Genomic DNA, 22595 nt, shown 5'->3' with positions numbered 1-22595 from the left:
GAAAGAAATATGGGGGAATACACATTTAGGGAACTTACTCATCAGCTCACTTAGTCTGAGAAAGCCTATGAGGAACTTATGGCTAAATATAAGGTCTCTCAGGCAAAAAGGAGAGAACATGCTGAAAAGCTAATGGAGCTATCTGAAAATAGTTCTTCAGATGAAGCAGACATGGAAGCCCTAATTGTAGAAGTAAATAAGTTGAATGAATCAAACTCCAACCTGAGAAAGGAGTTGGAAGGACTGACTATCTAGATGTGTCAAGAGCTTGAGAACTAGAGGAAAACTGAAGATCTGGTGAAAGACAAAGATCATGAGAACTTCAAGCTGAAGCAAGAGATCAGTGTGCTAACTGCTCAACTCCATGTTAGCAAAGTAGAAAAGGAAGACATGCAAGGTGAACTGAACAATGCCATCTCTGAGAATGAAAACCTGATGGAAACAAATGCTACTATTTCCAAAGAACTCTCTGAGTCAAAGGAAATACTTGCTAAGTTCAACAAGAGTACTATCAAACTAGAGAAAAAGCTTGAATCTACCCAACCGGTCAAGAATACCAATGGACTTGGTTATTCCGATCATGAGAAAGGTGAGACCTTTGGTACAAATGTTGGAGCATCAAAGAAACAACTGACATCAAAGGATAAAGGTAAGCAAAAGTTTAAACCTATTTGCTTTAACTATCTTAAAGAAGGACATACTGCTAATGTGTGTAGGAGTAAGGCTTACAACAATTTTCCTTATTTCCTAAATGATAAGCCTAGATCCTATAGATTCAATGGTAACTATTATGCATGCAAAAAGTATGGGCATAGAGCATCTGAATACAGGTCAGTTATGAACAACATTGATAGATATCCTCAGAGGACCCAAAGAGCTGGTCCTGAACCTTTTGTGAACCGAAATCACAACCAGTTTAATGGTTTCAATCATCAACAAAGAAGCGGTGGCTATCAAGCAGCAACCAGATGGAGAGTAAACTGTATGGTCTATCATGGTCATGGTCACACTACTGCAAGATGCAGAAGGAAGAATGGAAACATGAACAATGGACCTTGGAGAACACCTGGAATGGTCTGCTATCACTGCAACAAACCGGGTCACATTGCCAGATTCTGTAGATCAGGAAAGAGTATATCAAATGACATACCGGTCACTCCGGAAGGAGAAATTGATGTTGAAATAGTTCAAGCGGATATGAACAAAATCTGGAAGAAGAAACCAGTGGTGTTACAAGAGGAACCAGTTTCTGCACCTAGTGTGGAAATTATGAAACCGGTAAACTAAGCCTCAGAAAAGATTAGGGGGAGAAAATGACGAAATGCTTTCGAACCCCCAGTCGACACCGGTAAAAGACCTTAACCGGTGTGTATTGCCTATCATTTGGCAGAAGACCGGAAATGGTAAAAAGGCAAATTAGGGTTTACGCTCTAATGGAGGAGCATTAATGATGGTAGGTGAGGAACATACTTAAAAGCATTTTAAAAATCATTTCTTACTATTAGTTTCTTGAGCGAAGAAAAGTTTTTCAAAGAGCAGAGCGACGAAAAGGTGATTTGAGCTGAGATTTTGAGAAATTGAGAAACTGCGAAGGAGATTCAAATTCAAACTGTAATCAGTCAAGTGGAGAACACAAAGCAGTGATTCAACAACCGACTGATTGTGAAGTGAAGGAGAATCTACAAGCCCTAATTTCACGAGTTTCAAAAGGTATTTCTCGAGTTCTTAAAATTTCTATCATGGCTTCCGCATCTCATACCAGTTCTAGTGCATCTGTCGAGTCTGCAAGTTTTATCCAACGAAAGTCTAAGTATAATGCCCTATCACAAGTTTCGGCTGGTGTGATAGTAGAAGAGGGAATTTCTAACTACATAGATTGCAAGATTGAAGACCTAGGGTCTCTAGCTATCCACTCCCGGTTAGGTTTATTTTGTGGAAATGATAAGAAGATCAAATCAGAGTATAATATTTTGGAGAAGAAGAAGCTCCACAATGATGTTTACTTCCTGGAGGATTTTTCAGAGGATCATATAAGGATCATTCTAAGAAGAGTCCATGGTGACAAGATGTACCTGGAGAGAACACATGATATCACGCCGCAGGCAATTCATGCAGTCATCGAGTTCTACAACACAGGGGATGTGCCAGCCCTAAGGACGGTAAGCAAAACTAAAATGACCGAGCTCACCGGTTCAGTGAGTGACTCACGAGGCATGACAGTCAATTCTATCAAGGATGATTTGGTTAAGTATGCCTGCATGGTGATAGGCTACCGGACATTCTCTGCCAGCAGAATTAACTCTGTATCTGTTGCAGCAGGAAATGTCGCTTACTAGATGATAAAGGGGGATGCATCATTTGACCTGTGCAATGGTATGCAGAGACAACTCCTATTGAATCTGAAGTCGATCAAACAGGATAATGCACTAAGGTTCAAATTTGGACAACTACTGGTTGGGTTGTTCTTCTATTTCCAAGGCTACTTTCCAGGAGTAGGAGATGTCCAATGGTTTGTTGACCAACCGGTGACTAAACAAATCAAGGAAAGCATTCAAGCAATTGGAACCGGTTACCCTGATGTTCTGAATAGGTATTTTGATGAGTTCAGACAGAAAATGAGCCAAAGAGTGAGGATATCAGGTGACATCGTCAAGAAATATGAAGACGATATCTGTTTCACCATCAAGGTGGATCAATGCATAATGGAGGTTGTTGACCCAGACAGGAAGAAGTGGATCTAATGGGCTATGAGGTGATGTTTGATATGCTAGAAGGGTATGCCTCTACCCTTATTGCCTCACCTCTTGATCCTAAGGCAAAGAGGACCGGAACCTATCTGGAAAGGGTTACGTCGATTGAGGAACCCTCTGCAAAGAAATGAAAAGAATGTGCGGTAAAGAAGGCAAAGGCAGTGCCTATAGCATCTGCACCAGTTACAACAGCAAGTCCTAAAGTGACCAAATGGTCACTGGCCAAAAAGAAACCGAAAGCAGCACTGGCTAAAGTCTTCGAAAGGAAAAGGAAGACAAAAAGCAATTCACCGGACTTAGAGGAAACTCTGTCTGAGGAGCAGCCCAAGAAGGCGAGACAGACAAGAAAGAAGACAAAGAATGAACCAGCATCATCTACACTGGTAAATATAGATATCTCCTCCTATAAACCTTTGACACATTGTCAAAGAACAATAAAGAATATTAGGAGAAAATTGCTACATGATTTAATTGAGTATTTTTAAGACTTTAATGATGATGAAAAGGAAGCAGTTGAAATAATTCAATATTTATGTGTTAATGAACGGTTGCCCTCAGAGATTAAATCTCAAACACTAGATTCTTTATACATGTTATTAGATAATAGATGGCGCATTGTCATAGAAAAGGAACAGGAAATTAGGGAGAAATTTTTTGCACAATACTTTCCCAACCTGTCAAACTTAGAATTATTTGATGTCATTGACCAAAATAAAGGACTCTTCTTCACTAGAAGAAGAAGACTATGGCTGTTAGAAGGAAGAGTTGATGATGTCGAAAAGGACACTCATCAACATATGGTAACTGTTGTCTAGTCTCACAAAGTGCATCTAGCCAACCGACAAGCTGAAAAAGAACCGGTTATATCCAAACTGGATGAAGAATTTGATGATGAAGGAAATCCCGTCATTGAACCAGTTGACACTATTGATGTCGATGCCCTAGACATAGATGATGTTACTCAAGAAACACCATCTGAGGCAACAGGATAGGAGCAACAGACTGAACAGGTTGATAAACAAGCCAAGGACAAACAGGAAGCAGCAGAGGAACAAGAGGAGGAGAAGAAAAAGGATGAAGAAGAGAAGAAGAAGAAAGATGAAGAAGAGAAAAATAAAAAGGATGAAGAAGAAGAGAAGAAGAAAAAGGATGAAGAAGAGAAGAAGAAGAAGAAAGATGAAGAAGAGAAAAAGAAAAAAGATGAAGAAGAAAAGAAGAAGAAAGATGAAGAAGAAAAGAAGAAGAAAGATGAAGAAGAGAAGAAGAAGAAGGATGAAGAGGAGAAGAAGAAATAGGATGAAGAGGAGAAAAGGAAAAAGAAAGAAGAAGAGGATAAGGAACAGGAGAAGAAGAAGGAAGCAGAGAGGAAGAAGAAGAAAGAGGAAGATAAGGAAGAAGAGAAGAGGAGAGAAGCTGAGAAAAGGAAGAAGGTTGAGGAAGACAAAGCAGAGGAGAAGAGGAGAGAAGCGGAGAAGAAGAAAGCTAAAAAGGACAAGGAAGGAGAAATGGCAAAGAGCACCCAGATGGAGACTTCGAAGGCAACTGGTAGTCAAGCCAAACTGGCTGACCTCACCAGTCCTATCGACCTCCAATCTGCAAGTGAAACAGAGCTGATGCAGAGCATCAAAGTTGCCCAAGAACAGCTTGAAAGCATACAGAGGAAGAAGGAGCAGGATGTAATTCAAGTGGTTGTGGACACACTTACTGGTTTAATACCTGGTACAAACCTTCCCAACACTGAATCATCACTAGCTAAACTTAAGCTCCTATGCACAGTTGTGGATGATCAGGTGCAGAGCCTAGAAGAGGCAGCCGAGGCAAATGTCAAGAAGGAGCATCAAAAAGCTCTTAACATAGCTCTGGTGAAAAGGTTGAATGAGCTCCAGTCTGAACTAAAGAAAGAACAAAAGGATATAAGGGACGCTCTAGATGAGGGGAATCTGCTACTAAGAAAGATCTGTCAACCCCATCTATTCTATGATGATGTGCTAGCTCAGAAGCAAAAGCTTCAAACAGACTTACAGTCCTACATGAGCACATTTAAGCCACCTTATGACTCCTTTACAACCTATGGGCAAACCGTTCACCGATTTCACATCCAATCAGCAAAAATGGAGCAAGAGATCAGCACTCGGTCTAGAGATTTGCAGGTGCTACAACTGGTTCTACTCCCACGATTGCAAATCCTTCAGAAGTGCTATCTAAACCTGGATGCCTTAACAGTTTCACAGGAAATGAGCACAATTGATGCCATGGAAGAACAGGTCTCCCAGAAGCAGACATAAAAAGAAGTAGCCACCTCCCAACTTGAGTCCTGGTCTTTGTCGATGAAACAATTCTCGCAGGACTTTAAATCTGTTTTTGACAAGTATTATTCCTTATTGTCATAAACTCTTATTTCTTTAATATCAAATGAAAACAGGGTTGTTCAGTTGTACTTTGTCATTGTTGGCAAAGGGGGAGAAGAATTATATTTGGGAGAAGTATCTGGTAATCTAGTAATCAAAATTTTGATATATGCTCTGAATATCTCAATGTTTATGCTCTATATGCAAAAGTGTTATACATTGTATTGTTAAACAAATAGTGTATATGCTTAGGGGGAGCAATTTTGCTAATGGCATGATTTTGTTGTAAAACACTTAGATGTCAAAATTTTATTTTCCTAAGTGTTGCCATAAATGCCAAAGGGGGAGATTGTTGGCATTTTTTATGTTTATGTTGTGATTGTCATTGATGGACACACGCATTGATATCTCCTTTATATGTATGAGTTAGAGCTCAACCAGAATATGTTCCAACCGGTATGTTGTATTATAGTCTTTAGACTATTGGTGTTTTGCAGAATATGTTTACTAGTCTGAAGCGGCATGTTGACCCCAAGCAGTTCGTGGATCCCAAGTGGTATGAGGGATTAAAGCGGCATAACACTTTTTTTTCAGTCTTCATTATTGACAAACCGGCAACCGACGTTTTGCTTAAACCGGTATATTGTATGAACTGGTAATACTCTATGATGAGTTACCAACCGACATTTTTGTGATGAGTTACCATCCACCAATTGTTTGACGGTGCCGACACTTTAACGGTACTTTTTGTGTCATGTTACCATATATGTCTAGATGCATTAAACCTAGGAAATTGTATTGTAATCCTATTGGACCGACATGAAATCAGATTCCTTTATAAGGACATCATGTCTAGGGTTTTAGCAAGTTGTTGTTGGTGAAGTTGATATTGTTGCTAGGGTTTAAGGTGGTTGGAGAGTTTGTGAAAGTATGAATGTGTAGAAGATCGAAGTAATGCTGTAATGCATTAAGATCGAGTTGTCAAGGATCTAACCAAGCAATCTGTGCTATTTGCTAGATCACTCACTTGTTGATTACTCACATCTTTGACAAGTTTGTAGCCCTTAACCAGGTAGGCCCAAAAGCCTCTTGTAAATCCTCTAACCAGGTGGTTCACATCTGTGGATCTAAAATCCTCTAGCAAGGTAGTCTTTAATCGGACTTATCTCCTAACAGAGATTGAGATTCCTAACAGGATCTGTTCTGGTAAAGAACATTGTAAGACCTTAACCGGTCTGACCTTAACCGGTCTGGTTTCTATTCTGCAGATAGTTACTTGTGAGTTCCATCTCACTGTGGTTTTTCCTATTTGGGTTTCCACGTCAAATTCTCTTGTGTTATGGTGTTTGTGCTTTTGTGGGTGAATGCATTATTTTCTATTTGGTTTGCATGTGTGTTAACCGGTTGGTCTGTTAAATTGTTTTACCAGTTTACTGTTAGTCTTACAAAGTGTTTAAGTTCAAATATTTTTGGCATACTAATTCACCCGCCCCCCTCTTAGTATTCATCACATATAAGGCATATGGGGCCCATTGAGGGGTCATTTTTACATGTATACCATTCATGAATCCCATAGAGATCAGAGCGAAGGAGAGCCATGCCAATGATTCCAGTACATGAGCATCACACCAAGAGGGTCTGGAAGAACTGGAGACCACCCAAGTATGACCCACCGGTATGTACCTTAACCCTAGCTTTGTGACTTTAGTAGAGTATCATTTATTAGGACTAATAAATGAGGGAGAATTGGGTCAGGGTACAGACGTTGATCGCCTAATTGACGTCTATGCCTAGGGATCGCCATCTATGCAAACGATTCCTATAAGTGCAATCATGAGCATGTCTATGTAGACATTGATTTAGAAATGTCTGCATGATGAGAAATGGGGATTGGGATCTAGACTACAAAATATCATTTGTATTCTACGAAACAACACAAGGGGCACGCTTTCGATATCTTTTCTTAAGAAACATTGCCTTTGCTTGGCGAGGGTAAAAGAGAAAGAAGAGAAGGGGGGGGGTTCGATGAGATATCCTCAGGCTTAGGATATGATATAATTTAGACGAAAGGCTAATAGAAGTGATAATGGATGTAGGAGAACCCTGTGATCTTGGGGTCACAAGCGCATTGGTTGGCCACCATGCAATTGCGAGGTCAACTACATAGTGATGAGTGGGCACTCTTGGCATGGTGTGGTCTAGAGTTTGTTTCTACATGGCCAAGGATCTGGGCTCTTGTTGCGATGATGATAGCTCTAGTGTAAATATGGCACAGTGAGACTTGTTCATTCCACCTACCAACAAGTGAGGCTAGCATCACATTGCTTTATGTTTGGCGGATCCTGAAGGTCCTGATCTATGGTGTTATTCCTAAGTACCAACCACAGAGAGGGGAGCAGTATCTCCAGAATATATGCTAGACTAAGAACCTATCGATGGATAAGACACAGATGTCCTTAGAGCGAGAGATGGATCGGGAGTGATGTATCCCTAAGATCATGTTATTTATTTGTGGATTGATCAACAGGAGGATGATGCCTGACCTCAGTGGGCATGGCTTTTCTATTGGTTGGTCTCGATGTTTGTACTACATGATGGAGGATGGAGCCTGCTATGCATGGGGAGCAACAATTCTAGGAAAATTATATCACCATATGCACATGTGTGTATTGGGGAGTACAAGAACCTTGGCACATGTATTACCCTTTTGCACATATAGGCACGAGAGCATACCATAGTTACTCGCCCACTTGGGGTATAGGCATGAAGGTGATGTCATTTGTATGTTAACAGGTACAGGGGCCTCCTCCACTACAATAGGGAAGGAGCAGTGTGGTTCTGGTGTTGCATTCTCGATGAGATGATGGACTTTACTTAGCCGTCATTTAGAGATTGTGAGTCATGGAGCAAGGGTATTCTTCTTTCTTTTGCGTAGACACAATGCTAGTTATTTAGGCAGATAGTCCACATTATTGGTTAGTATCTTCCCCATAGGGTGATGTGCCAGTTCGACATCCAACAAGACATAGTGAGTGATGAGAGGACTCACCCACAAATTACAAGGGAGACGACCACCAAGGGAGATGCCATCGGGCCTTTTGAGATCCGACTCAACTAGACCAGGATCTAGATAGTGGTATTGGATGAGAACTGAGATATTATTGATCTAGAATGTACAGGAGCTTATGCCACATGGTTGGAGGTGCACCGACCAATATGACTGATAATATCAGGGATTTTAGACATTGATGAGGTTGCGCCCTCAATTGATGAGGTGGTTGGAGGAAAGGGAGGGGCAATCGAAGGAGCCAAGAGGGTGAGGAGCGTACCAAGGAGGGGAGGTTGGGCATAATCATAGGTACATGTACTAGGATAGGTGCCAACACAAGTACAAAGGTAGGCCCCAATAGTAGGCTTACCACTAGTACAAGTTCAAGGAGGGGATGGGTAAGATTAGCAGAGATAGGATCCAAAAGGACAGGGTCCACATGATGCACGGGGACAAGAGTCATAGGGATAGGATCCACATGGATAGGTATCGCATGTCATTTTGCATCAAGCCATTTTGGAGCAAGACAAAGAGAGAGCCTAGGCGATTAGCATAGAGGATGAGCTTGTTCAAGAGAGGGGGAGGGCTGAGAAGGAGCGAGCACGAGAAAAGAGGCTACAAGGAGAGGTTGATTTTTTGAGGAGCGAGGGAGATGCTCTCAAATTAGACCTAGAGGTATTGACGACGGAGAGGGATTCTCTCTATATAGAGGCTGACACCACCTCAGAGATGTTAGAGGTGTCTTGGGGAGGGGATATGCTACAACAGATTGAGGAGCTCGAGGGGGAGGTAGAGAGTTTGAGGGCCAGACTTAGTAGGGTAGAGGTAGATGTAACTTGCCTTCGAGGGGAGAAATATTTGGCCTAACAAACCCTTGAACTAGGACAAATGATGCCCCTTTTCACAAAGACTATGGATGCATAAAGATCTTTAAAGAGATCTCTATGAGAGGCTCAATATTACCTCATATTGTACCATGATGTCGTCCCTACCGACCAATGAGTACCTACTTTTACGGAGAGGACACAAACTTGGTAGACACGGTCACTAACTTTTGGTGAGTTAGTGGGGATAAGGGCTCCTAGACCACCTCCAGCAAGACCCTCCAATGGATGGCCAGATCTAGGGGCAGGAGATCGGGAGAGCACTAGATAGCTCATCATTTTGTTTGACATTTCGACCCTTCGGGGATGATTCATTGTATTATGATCATACACATTATTTTTTTGATATATATGAGATGGGTCTTGATTTTTTGGCAGAGATTTATGGATGTATTTTATTGATGGACTGTTATTATGAACTTTGACTATAGACTTTGGTATGTTTGATGATTATATATGATTTATGATGATGCATATGTATGATGATTATGATTATGATATTCTAGTTGACATGTTTGTGATTCAAGGTAGATATGCGATTATATGATGTATGACTATGAGATTTCCCTAACATGTTGTGGATGCAGGATGGATGCAATTTATTGATGCCTTTGTGATGTGTATGATTTTCCTTTATGATTATGTTGTATATGTGATGAGCATGCCTAACCCATGGTGTATGGAGAATTCAATGCGTATGATATGCATTGTAATGATATATGATAGATTTATGTATGATGTATACGCTTATGGATGTAACGTGATCATAATATAATGAAATGAAAATGAAATGACATACAATAATGTGATAATGAGGTGGAATGTAAATGTATATGAACTATAATAATATGCAAAATGAATATTTAGTGGATTTATTATAATGAACTAAATGCTTTCTAAATAATTTATAATGAACGAATGAATGGAAGAAAATGATATGCCAGTCACTCCTAAATGAGATGCAAATATATATGATATGATAAATGATCCTAGTATGTAAAATGAACCCTATGTATTCACAATATGTAATGATTCCTAAAAATAATAATGTGAAAGAACATATGGACATATGCAATATGCAACTATAATGAATTTTTAAAATGCAATTTGAATCTAATGATAGAGGCAATTAGATGTTATTGAATGTAATATAAAATGAAATAGATGAATAACCACACTTATATGATGTGCAAATGAATAAAATGAATGAATCTATATAGTGAAATAAGTGGATATAAATGGATAAAATAATATGCTACAAATGTATCTTATTAATGACCTTTAATGATAATTGCAATGCTATGTAAAAATGAACTTTAAAGATTAAAAATTAAACCTAAGTACAATGCAAATGTTTGATATAGGAATGATTCTAATGGGTGTAATGTAAATGCACATATGCTACGTGTCCTAATATACAATGCAATATTCAACTATATTCAAATTATGTCACTTTGAAAAATGCATCTTGAATGTGTAATGCAACTAAATGAGATGGTATGGTGGAGGTGTTGGAATCCAAGAAAACTGAGGGGGGGGGGGGGGGGGGGGTGAATCAGTGTTCTACCGGTAGAGTTTGTTTTCAACTTATTGCTTATTAACCAGTTAACAATAAATAAAATTAAAGTGCATACACCAAATAACACGTAAAGAGGCAACACCATAACACCAATATTTATACATGAAAAACCCTGCAAAGGGAAAAAACACGGTGGGGCTGATACCCACAATATTTATATACTTGATCAAGGTATATAAATATTACACGAAGAGGATTGCACATGCAATCAGGCCAACCGCCTAGAGCTCACTGCTCAAACAGAAGTATCACTGACTTACATAGTACTACAAGATGATTACAAAAAAAATGAACTCATAATATGCATCTAACCATGATGGATAAGTTCTAGTTCATGCTCTGATAACCTTCATCGTGTACTGGATTGTTGATGCTCTGTTCTGTCTTGTTCTGCTACTGGTTAAGTTGTGCACGTGAAATTGCGCACAAAAGATTCTAATCACTAACCAACATGCATACCGATAATCCCTAAATAATTTGCAACCAAAATTCGCATCTCAATAACCTATTGCATCTATCACTGAAAGGATCTCCTTAAAATATCCTTCTAACTCCCACCATGTCAGCTGCTGGATCATAATGAATTTCAAACATAATCCTAATGATCATGTCGACCTTCACACATTACAATAAATTTCATGAAATAGATAATCAAAGCCATAAGATCTCTTAACCGGGTCCTATCCATTACCGGGTTCCAAATATATGTTACCTAGATCAGGAATTAACCAGTTGTGAAGCAAAGTGAATGTTGGTTAACCCAAACAAAACAAAGTAATGAATCTCGATAGAATATTTACACCTGGAGATGAGTTGCCATCAGTGATAGCCCAAAATTCCATTAACCCTTACTGGATGAGTGTCAATTGCCAACAATACCCCCCTTTGGCATTGATGGCAACACTTATGTGAAAAATGGTGACAACACCAATCCACCTCTGAATCTGCTTGACCTCCTTTCCTGTATATGAATGTGCTATATGCGTCTAATGCTCCCCCTAAGAACTATATGCATTTTTCACTTTATTCCTCTCCCCCTTTGGCATCAATGACAAAGTGGGGTGCCCACAAAGAATTTTGTACAGTTATAAACATAGGCCGGTTCTATACATGTTTCAAAATGTCTGCATACATAGACCTCAAAAATGAAAAGTAGGTATCCCAACCTTGGTTAAGGGAGTCAAGAATGGAGATGAATCCATTCAAGAGACTGACATAATATTCAATTTCCTCTGATGTAGTGGGATCCTCCTTCTGCATGTTAGAAATAAATTCAGTCTTCTGAAACAATAAATAATCCATCCGGGGACCAATGAGATTTTGGAGCTCATCTTCTCTCATTATTATGTTGTCCCTATCCTTCTCCAATTTGAAAATTTGATCCATAACTACCAAAATTGGACCATCCAAAGAACTTGTAAGATTGACTGTCGGGTTGTACGAATTATGAATCTGAATTAAGTTGCTCCTACAATCTGACAGTTGTTTTTTATGGATGCTATGAGCTTATCAAAATCTAGACAAGTCTTATATACACTACCCCCCTCCGCCAATGTTGCATAAATGGATTGCAAGCAAGTTTGGAGTTTACCCTTGTCAAACTCAATCATCTACAAAAATGTCTTCTTTTGGGCCTCAACAAATTTATCTTTAGCCTCTATCAATAGAATTTTCAATAAAGAATTATAGTTCTTAGGAATAAACTTAATAATTTCCTCTAGTTTACCATATGAGCTTGTGCTCTCTTGTACTTGGAATTTTGGTATCAACTGTTTCAAAAATTCAAAACTACGCTCGATTAATTCCTTGTCTTTTGACTCTTCCTAAGCCAACTCCTAGGTTGCCTATGCTTGAAGTATTGTTGTCACCAAACTTTCTCAGCTAGTGATATCTTGTGATAGCGTTTGTCAAAACTGATAGAAAGTTGTGACAAGTTCCCTTTGGCTATAACTGAAGTGTCAATTGCTAAGCCAAAAGAGATATCTGCCACAGTTTCCTTACCCTTGTTTGTCGGAGAGGTAACCTTATAATTCTTTATCTCTTGTGCACCGTTGGCTTCGCCACTTGGTGCCCTATCCAAATCCTGAACATCATCTGCACACTTATTATATGTGTCCTTGTTTATATATACCTATGTGTCTTCTACATTCTACACATTATCTATTGGTAAATCCTCTGTTGTAAAATTTGACTCACTAACTGGTACAGTGGTAGTTGGTGGAGTGCTAGCCGGCTGTTTAATATTTACACTTGGTTGTTCTACTGGTTTCTAAGCTTTTGGCAACTGAATATTCTGAGACTATACAAAACTGGGACTTAGTTCATAACCCAAACTCAAAAGATTCCTTACCCAAATTTCCTTCCGAATTTCCTCAAACCTTTCCAACATTAGGTTGTTTATTCTGTGCTTAGGATTGATTTCAAATGAGCCAATTTTATTAATCAGATCAACCATCTCTGGAGGGGTTATTGTGGGACAAAGATTAACCAATTATGTCTCTTTTATCTATTAGTCCAGAGTCTGAGCATGTAATTTTCTAGCCTCTAACTTATCATATAACTCCTTAGGCAAAATTTTCTCAAGTTCAATCAATGTCGTACTAAAAGAATCAAGTTATAAAAGAATTGCTTCCTCAATTTGTTGTTTTTCCTTCTCCTCAAATCCATCAAAGAATAAAGAAATGTTATCTAAGTTACCATCATTTATAATTTTATCAATTAGGTCCTGAGCGTCCAATCACTTCTTATTGGTTCTCCTCTTGGCTTCCGATTTAAGTTTCTCATTTGACTTGGGTTTGCGCTTATGAATTGTTATTTTGGACTTTCGGGGAGTCTCCTTAACAGGTTCTTTCTTTTTCTCCTCCTACTTCTCCCTCACTACTCCTTTCTTCTTAGGAATTTCCTTTATACCCTCATCTAAATTTGTTTCTTCAAAATAAATAGTCATGTATTGTCGGGTACCCTTCTACTTTTTCTTTGTAGGTTCAACAGGTTTAGGACTAGCAGGTTTAGTGGATGATGCTTCATATTTCTTGGAAGTTTTTGTTTGTACCAAAACCATATTGGGAGTGGTCTGATCTGCCTTCTGGGCTTCCCTTTCCTCTTTCCTTTTTTCCTTCATCTCTTCTTTCCTCTGGGCTTCAAGAATTTTAACTTTTTGTTCAACTTCTACCCTGTCATGACCTTCACCAATAACAGATTCCATTGCAACTTTAGTCATTTTCTTTCTAATTGCAAATGCAACCTGTTCTTGGTGAACCTTAAGCCTCTTTTCTTGGGTTGTGCAAAATTTTTCTTCTTTTTCATCTTCTAGTGTCTGCAGTAAGTGTTGTGCATAGGCATCCAGTGTGGCTTCGTCCACCTCATAACCCATAGGCATGATCCATATAATTCTGGGTGGACAGCTTCCATCATGCATTCATCTTTATTAACCATAAAACATATAATATCCTTAACTTTTCTACTATTGATTTAGGAATTCTAGATCTATTTTTCATTTCTTCTTGGAAAGTCTTGAAAATGCTCATAAATTAGCCTTACGTAGCTTATCTCCTTGCCTATCCAAAATTTGACCTATCTAAGTTGCTACTGGTCAATCAAAAGCCCATTGAACCTTTCCAGAATCGGGTACTGTTCCCAAAAAGTAAAATACCAAACAAATAACAAAAGAGCCATACTGGAAAGTATTTTTCTTGTCTTGCTTGATTTTCTGGAGGTTTGTCATGAGTTCTTCCAGCATTATACTGCAAAGATCGTAGTGTGCATCCTCCTTAACCATTTGATGAGCAACCAAAATATTATTGCCGGAGACAAAGTTCAGTCGGTTAGACTGGTAGACCTTGTAACCAATAATCATCGCGGAAAACTTGACATCAATATCCCTCACATCATCAACCCTCATAGATCGGCCATCAAAAGTATCACCGGTGAGTTTATTGAGTTCAATGTTAGAAAGATTGCACCTAGGGTCGGGTACACCTCCAACCTTGTGTAAACAAGTGACATTCTTGATCACTTCCTCTGTAATCTTGTATGACTGGTCCAACTAGATAAACTCTACATGAATGTGGCTCAAAACATATAGGACCCATTCCACCTCATCAAAAGTGCGAAAATCCATGAACTGCGTGAAACCCTTCCTTTGCAAGTGAGCAAAATTCAGTTTCAGTTGGTTGTTGGTGATTAGTTTTTCTATTAAAACACAGGACAACTTATATCCTCCAAGCTCCTCAATATTGTAGTGAATGTGTGCCCTAATATCTGGTGTGAAGAATACCATGGCAAACGCTCAAAAATGCTCCCAAAGGTTCATCCAGAAGTGACTTGAAAGGACGTTTCTTGAAAATAGGACGGGGATAGTTCTTAATTTCCACCACCAAAGGAGTGTTGATGTTCGATGAAGTAGCCATGATAACCAAATATCGAAACTAGGGTTTCTGCAAATGAAAAATACCTCAAAACACTGTCGGGAGATGAAATCACTTTTGAAGATAAAGTGCTTGCACAAATCGCCTTGGTCTCTGAATCGCTCGATCGCTGTGTGAAGAAAATAACTTTACTTTTTCCTTTTTATCGCCGACAATCCCAATTTTTCACTTTCATAAATGCTACCAGGAAGTATTCTTGAGACACATAGTCTGTGAGTAGGTTTCGGTAAACTCCTTAAATTTCCTGAGTACCTATCCGCGATCAGAATTCTTTGACTACAGATCCAATCCGGTGTATTTGCATGATCAATGATTTGCCTACCCCTAAGGCATAGTGCCTTAGTTACCAGTTGTGTCTACTACAGGTGTAGGACCTGATGACTCTACCAGATGATCTGCCTATGGTATATCGGATCTTCTTACCCATCTTTTCAAATGTTGTTTTCTGATGTCTTCCACTTTTGCTTTTCCCTTCTCATCTGCATTTCCATTAGTTGTCGGTGGGTTCTTACTTCTGCAATATTTAGCAATATGTCCAACCTTGTTGCATGCATAACAAATAATATTATTCTTCTGAATTGCTTTGTTAAATCAAAGATTTCCCTTTGATCTGCATTGGTTAGCCATATGTCCAAATTTCCTACACGCATGACATCTTACATTTCCAAGACCGGTGAATGAAGTGTTGTTCTGATTATTCCTATTTATACACTGACTAGCCATATGACCATATTTATTACAAACAAAACATATACCATTGAATTTGTGAGCATTAGGTTGCCTTACCGATGATTTCTGGTTTTAATTGTTGGTATGATTATGTTGTCTAGATGATTGATCTTGTTGTGCAATACCAAAGCTTTCTCCTTATTCATAATCAAGACCTCTCTTGTCATTAGTATCTCTTTGATTCTTCAGTAGCTCTTCAAATTTAGCAAAGCTATCCTTGAACTTTTCCTTGTACTCATTTGCAATGACCAAGTCATCTCTCATGATTATAATTAGTCTTTCAAGTTCTTGTTCATTGTTTTGGGACTGAGTCAACTCAACTTTCAGTAAGCCATTCCCATGTGTCAGTCTGTTGCATTCACCAGATCTATCCTTCAATTCTTGAGGTAGATTTTCTTCATTTTTCTTTATGTCCTCAATCTCCTTGCACATCCTCATGGTTAGGGCTTGCATCTCATTCTTCAAGATAGTATTCTCCTGAGTGAGTTTGTGACATTGATCCTTCATAACATCTTCCTCATCATCGTTCTGATTTTGTAATTGATCACAAAGTTCCCTTCTCTTAGCCTTAATAATTGAAAGTTTTCCTTGTAATGAAATTATGTGTTCTGGCTTGCTTTAGTTCTTTTTTTAGTTTACTATTCTCCATCTGCTCATTATCAAGATCCTCAAGACCAAGTCAAAGTTGTTGTTGCAGACCGGTTTCCATTGATTCCAAATTATCGATCTTCCTCAAGAGGTTAGACTTCTTCTGAGGAACCAAGCTCTAATACCAATTGTTGGAATCCAAGAACACTGAGAACGAGGGGGGGTTGAACCAGTGTTCTACTAGTAAAGTTAGTTTTCAACTTATTGCTTATTAACCAGTTAACAATAAATAAAATAAAATTGCATACAACAAATAAAACGTAAAGAGGCAACACCATACCACCAATATTTTTACGTGGAAAACCCTGCAAAGGGAAAAACCACGGTGGGTTGATACCCATAATATCTATATACTTGATCAAGGTATATAAATATTACATGAAGGGGATTACATATGCAATCAGGACAACCGGCTAGAGCTCACTGCTCAAACAGATGTCTCACTGAAGCACCGGAACTGAGAATTATTGTCATTTTTATCACACTTCGTCTAAAATTTTGTTGGCCATTCTTGCTCTTCGCGTTGGTTTCTCTCTGTGCAAGTCCATAATTTGTTCGACGCTGCTTATCAACATCACTTTGGAAGAAATAGATATGGGGGGGGATTTATCTGGGTAGAGTCAGACATTATTGATGAGAGCATCTACAATGACCCTTGTGTGTGGATGTATATCAAGGAAGGCATTGTTCCGTTCATGGAAGCCATGGTTGGGTTTGACGAAATTCTTTCCATGCAGTTTGTTAATAGCTGGAACGACAAGAGAGTCATTATGGGTGATATCTCTTGATAAATTAATGAAGATGTCATAGCCCAGGCTACGGGACTGTCTACTGAGGGAAGGAAATGGAAGAAGACTAGCAGGGTCACTGACAAAACCAACATGAATAGATTCTTCAAAAAGGGCGAGGAGCATGTTAAGCTGCAGGGGGCTTCAACAAAGATTGTCTTCCTTTTCCGTGGGACCATGTGTGTAAAATTGTCATGAAGTAGTTTACCCTTGAAGGTAGATATGGGGTTTTGTATTACTACCAATTCCCATTGCTTAATCATTTCCGTAACCATGATATTGTTTCCTTTCCCTTTTTTTCACTGCATGCTTTGGAGTCCACTGTTAAGGATGTTCGGCAATGTATGAGTCAGGATAGCAACATCACTATCCTTCACCAGGGTTTAATGTTTCGTCTTTACAATTTCCAACGGGCCCTCTGTCCATCCAAACCTATCTCTGTCCAGCCTGCCCCCTCCTACCCGGGCCCCTCTATTGACCTCGCTGGTGTTAAAAAGGGCAATAAGAAGATCTCAAAAAATCTCAATACCCCCTGTCAATCCCCTAGCCACACCCCCCTCATTTCCCCTCCTAAAATTGGGGAAAAAAACAAATGTAACCCATCTGCTGCCAAAGTCGCCTAAAAAAAACCCAGAAATGATCCCAAGGTCCTTTTAGTTGAGTCTAACGCGAAAGATGGTGTGACCCCTTGTAGGTCCAATAGATTTGCTGCTAAATCTTGCATGAAACAACTTGTTGTGAGAAAAAACTATGTCAAAGATGATATGGAAGACCTAAGACCGAGGATGACATGGAGGCCACAGAGGTTTCGGAGTCTTCTAAGCTAGACAACAATGCTTCTGACTCTAGGACTTTGCAGGAAGAAAGTAAGAACACCTCCCCTTTATCTGCAACTCCCCCTCCCCCCATGATAAAGGTAAACAGATCTGCGAGGAAGATGGGAGGAAGTCTGAGGGCGTTCAGACTGTTGTTGATGGAGGTGAAAAGGCAGAGGCTATTCAATGTGCAAGCTGTAAAGCAATTTTTGAGGATCTGAACAATGTGAAAAATGAGCTTGACACTCTAGATATGCATTTCAACAGAATAGTGAAATTTGCCTTGAAGGTTATTCATTCCTCGGCCACTACTTTGTGTCTTTTGCATCAGGATAAAGAGAACTAGGGAGGTTTGAGAGGTGACACCACAAAGGATCTGTTTGAGTTCCTTGCAGATGATTGGACCGGTCTGCTACTTTCCCAGCACATGGTGGTTGGAAAAAATGAATAATGGGTGTTTTTTTCCATTTTTGCTTATACTTTCATTGCTGGATCTGTTGGATCTTGGTTTTGTTTAATTCATCATCAACCCTGTGTGGCTTATTAAGACTCTTTTTTATTTTTTCCAGGTACTGTCGTATGAACAATATGCTTACTACTAGTGTTGGTTTTATGTTAGTTTCAGACTTTATATGGACATGATTGTCATCAATCTTGTGATTTTCTATAGTAGTACGTGGAATATGTTTTTGATAGTTAAGTTAGGGATTGGCTGATGTTCTGTCGTTTGACTGCTGTGATTGTGCTGTTAATGCTCTCTTTGAGATTTGCTATGTACTCCAGATCAGTCCCCTAGTTTTGACTGCTTTTTAATCAAAAATAAGATAAAATCAATAAATTTAACTCATTATCCTTGCCTTTTTCCCAACCAAAAATCCAAATTATCATTCTAAATTCCAAGGTGAAAATAGATTATCGACAGCTGAAGCAATTTACTGACAATTCAGGCGTAAGACTTTTGCAGTGAGAGGTCCTCCCATAAGATAGCCTATCGGTTAACTGTAGTAGGGATTCACAGTTCTCCATAAAAAATTCTGTAGATGCTTTCATTTTACTATTTTGAGAAAATTTACACCAAAAAATATCAATAGTTTAATACATCCTTCGCGTCTCCTCCATTTTAAATAGGCTATCATTTACTACTTAAATCGATACCCAACAACCCTAAAGGTGCCATTAAAGTTCATTCATTGACTGTATTCATCGATACCCCAAATGCAATGCCAGCTAAAACATCCTGCAAATATAGACAAGTACTCGTTTGTACATATTTATGCCTCCACTGTCGATCCAGTATTCCATTTGCATTTATATTAGAATACACTACAGACTGTCAACCGCTATGCATTTATGATATTCACAGACAATTTGATTTTGACATCATGATATTCTTATCTAGTGATGTCATTCCAGTTCCCTCCAGTGACATCGTTGTAGTTCAGGACTATCATCATTTCACTGCCTGGATTGTCACCGAAATGAACTACAAGGCGACCTTTTTATTGATCCGTATACCATTGACGTTGGAGATGTGGACAGTTGATCCCATCAACTTAAATTTCCATTAATTTGATAGAGATAGAATTTGACATGCTTTGGGAGAGGGTCCTATGGTTGTGTCAGTTTCTATTGTGAGGACAGATATTTGCTCGTCTAAGCCCCACTACTTAACGAGTTATTTATTAAATATTAAAAATTAAAATCTTCTATTTTTTAAAAACATTTTTTGTAAGATGAAAACAAAACTATCTAATATTTTAGTCCAGTTAATATTTGATAAATAGCTATCTATTATCCTAAATATAGATAACTCCAAATAACTTATATTTCAAATATAAATACACTTTTCAAAAAATAGTCATATGACATGAATAGCTAAAGTTTACATTTTATATGTTTGGCATGATATTTGTCCAACTTGAATATACATATGTCAAGATTACAACTAGCAATCATGCATTGGTGTGCAATGGGTGTTGCAAAGAGATGTGGAAGGTCAATTAGGGAAAAAAAAAATAGTTTATTTTTGTATACAGTTGTAGAATACATAATGTTAATTGGTAGGTCATTTAGCAAATGATGCTTGTGTGAAAAAGGTCTTGATGGATAAGTGATTCGAATAAACTATATATCTACTTATAGGGATCCAAACATGCCTCGAATAAAACCTCTAAATAATAAAGATAATCAAACTCCATTATCAATAAGCCCATGCTATGTTAGAGAGAGAGAGAGAGAGAGAGAGAGAGAGAGTTAAGTAATACAGATGTAAATAGAGAGAGGGAAAGAGAGACAACATAGGAAAGACAGAGAGAGATAGTGATAGGGAGGGAGAAATAGAGGTTGTGTGTATGAGTGTGTATGAGTGTGTGTGTGTGTGTGTGTGTGTGTGTGTGTGTGTGTGTGTGAGAGAGAGAGAGAGAGAGAGAGAGAGGGCGGGATAGATAGATACAAAGATACGAAGAACGGGAGAGGGGGAGGGAGAGAAATACAAAGAGGAGATATAAGAAGAGGGAGTTTTATGGATAGGGAGAGAGGGGAGAAAGACAGACAGATGTGGATAGACAGAAGGGAAGTAGATATATATGTGAAAAAGATGTATGATTATGCTTGTTCACGATGGTCACCTCTATGTGTAATCGTGATCATGATTATGTTAGACATAATATTGTTGTAGTTATAGATAATATAGACATATTCGACTAAAAACCTATCTAACCAAGCACATTGGCACCGACAAATCGCCCCCATGACAAATAGAATGAGAATTAGGCTTCATTGCAACTTTTTATTAAATGCCTCTAACGATTTTTGCATCAACAAAAAAATAGCTACCATAGGAAAATCACTCCAATTATTGAAAACCCAAGATAGGTTATTGTAAAAGGGCCTTGCTGGACCCCATAGGTTTAGACAAATCATTCACAAGTGCCATAGATTGTGAGAAACAACCTATCAAACTTTGAAAAAAATTTGCACTTCAGACACTTAAAAGACAGCGCTACTAGGGTATGGCATTGAGCATCCAGTCGAGTTGGGAAGCAAAATAAGAGTATACCTAGGTAAAACTTCCTAACCAAACATGTTGGCACTAATAGTTCACACCCATGATGAAATCACTACTCTAGAAAAACCGCTCCAAATCTTGAAAATTTGAGACAATCTATTGTAGAGGGGCCTCACGTGATCCTGTAGGTTCAGATGGATCATTCACAAGTGCCACAAATTCTAAGAAATAGTTTGTTATAGTTTGATAATTTTTTCACTTAGAGCATTTAAGAGACACCACTGCTAGAGTATGGCACCGAGTGTTCGAGTGAGTTGGGATGCAAAATAGGATCATGACTAGGGTAAACCTGCCTAATCGGACATTTTGGAACCATCAGTTCATACCCATGATGAACAAAATGAGAATTAGGCTCCATTGTAACTTTTCATTAAATGCCTTTGACGATTTTTGGGTCAACAGAAAAATTGTTGCCCTAGGAAAACCACTCCAAATCTTGAAAATTTGATATAGATTATTGTAGAGGGGCCTCACGTGATCCTATAGGTTTAGACATATCATTTGTAATTGCTACAAATTTTGAGAAACAACCTACAAAATTTTGACAAATTTTTACACTTAGGACACTTAAGGGACAGTGCTAGTAGGGTATGACATTGAGCGTTCAACTAAGTTGGGAGGCAAAACAAGAGTAGCCCTAGGGTAATGTGTTGGCACCGAGGGTTCACGCCCACGATGACTTTTTAATTTTATACAATGACATGTCCTTTGTCATTACTAAGCATAATTAACCATAGTTATTACATCTGTATAAACATGAGATTCTTTTGGTTCAAGTATGTCAAAGTGCATAGGAGGTAGAACATGAAATCAAATTCGATTTCATTTACATGTCATTTATCATTACTAAACATCCATGCTATGATTAATAACAATAGCAATATGGTCATTACATTTGGTGAAGTTGCCCAAGGCAACCACATTTAACACTTAAGATTTGGATGGGACAAATTATATCGATTCTCAAGATTATATAATATAACATGCTATTGTTTATTATTTAACCATTATTAATTATTTCATTCAAGATTAAAGTTTCAAAGAATACATGCACATGAGGAACAAATTATATCGAACCTCAACTTCTATATATCAAATTGTCGAATAATTGTGTATATCTATATACAAAAATGGCATAAATGTCATCTCAAATAAAGATTTACAAAATGTGGCATATACCATCTCAAAATCTATACAAAACATATATGCCAAATAGCCATATATGAATCCAAAAATATCTCTATCACATCCTAAAATACTGATGGATCATCAAAATCGATCCTCCTTGAAGCACTCTTTGGCTCTGAAGGTTCTTGCTCAAGAAAAATTCAAACCACAATTGAGATTAGTTATATTAGATAATTTACAATAAAAAAATTAACATCAAAATCAATATACATTTAACTATAATTGAATTCTTCATTACCTCAAGTCTACATCTTCTCTTAGGATGGTTGGGAGTCCTATTATATGTCTGTAGCAGAGAAGAGATGTCACTGACATTTTCAAAG

Source organism: Cryptomeria japonica, chromosome 1, assembly GCF_030272615.1.
Source record: "Cryptomeria japonica chromosome 1, Sugi_1.0, whole genome shotgun sequence".
Taxonomy (NCBI): domain Eukaryota; kingdom Viridiplantae; phylum Streptophyta; class Pinopsida; order Cupressales; family Cupressaceae; genus Cryptomeria; species Cryptomeria japonica.
Note: the sequence above shows the minus strand (reverse complement) of the source record.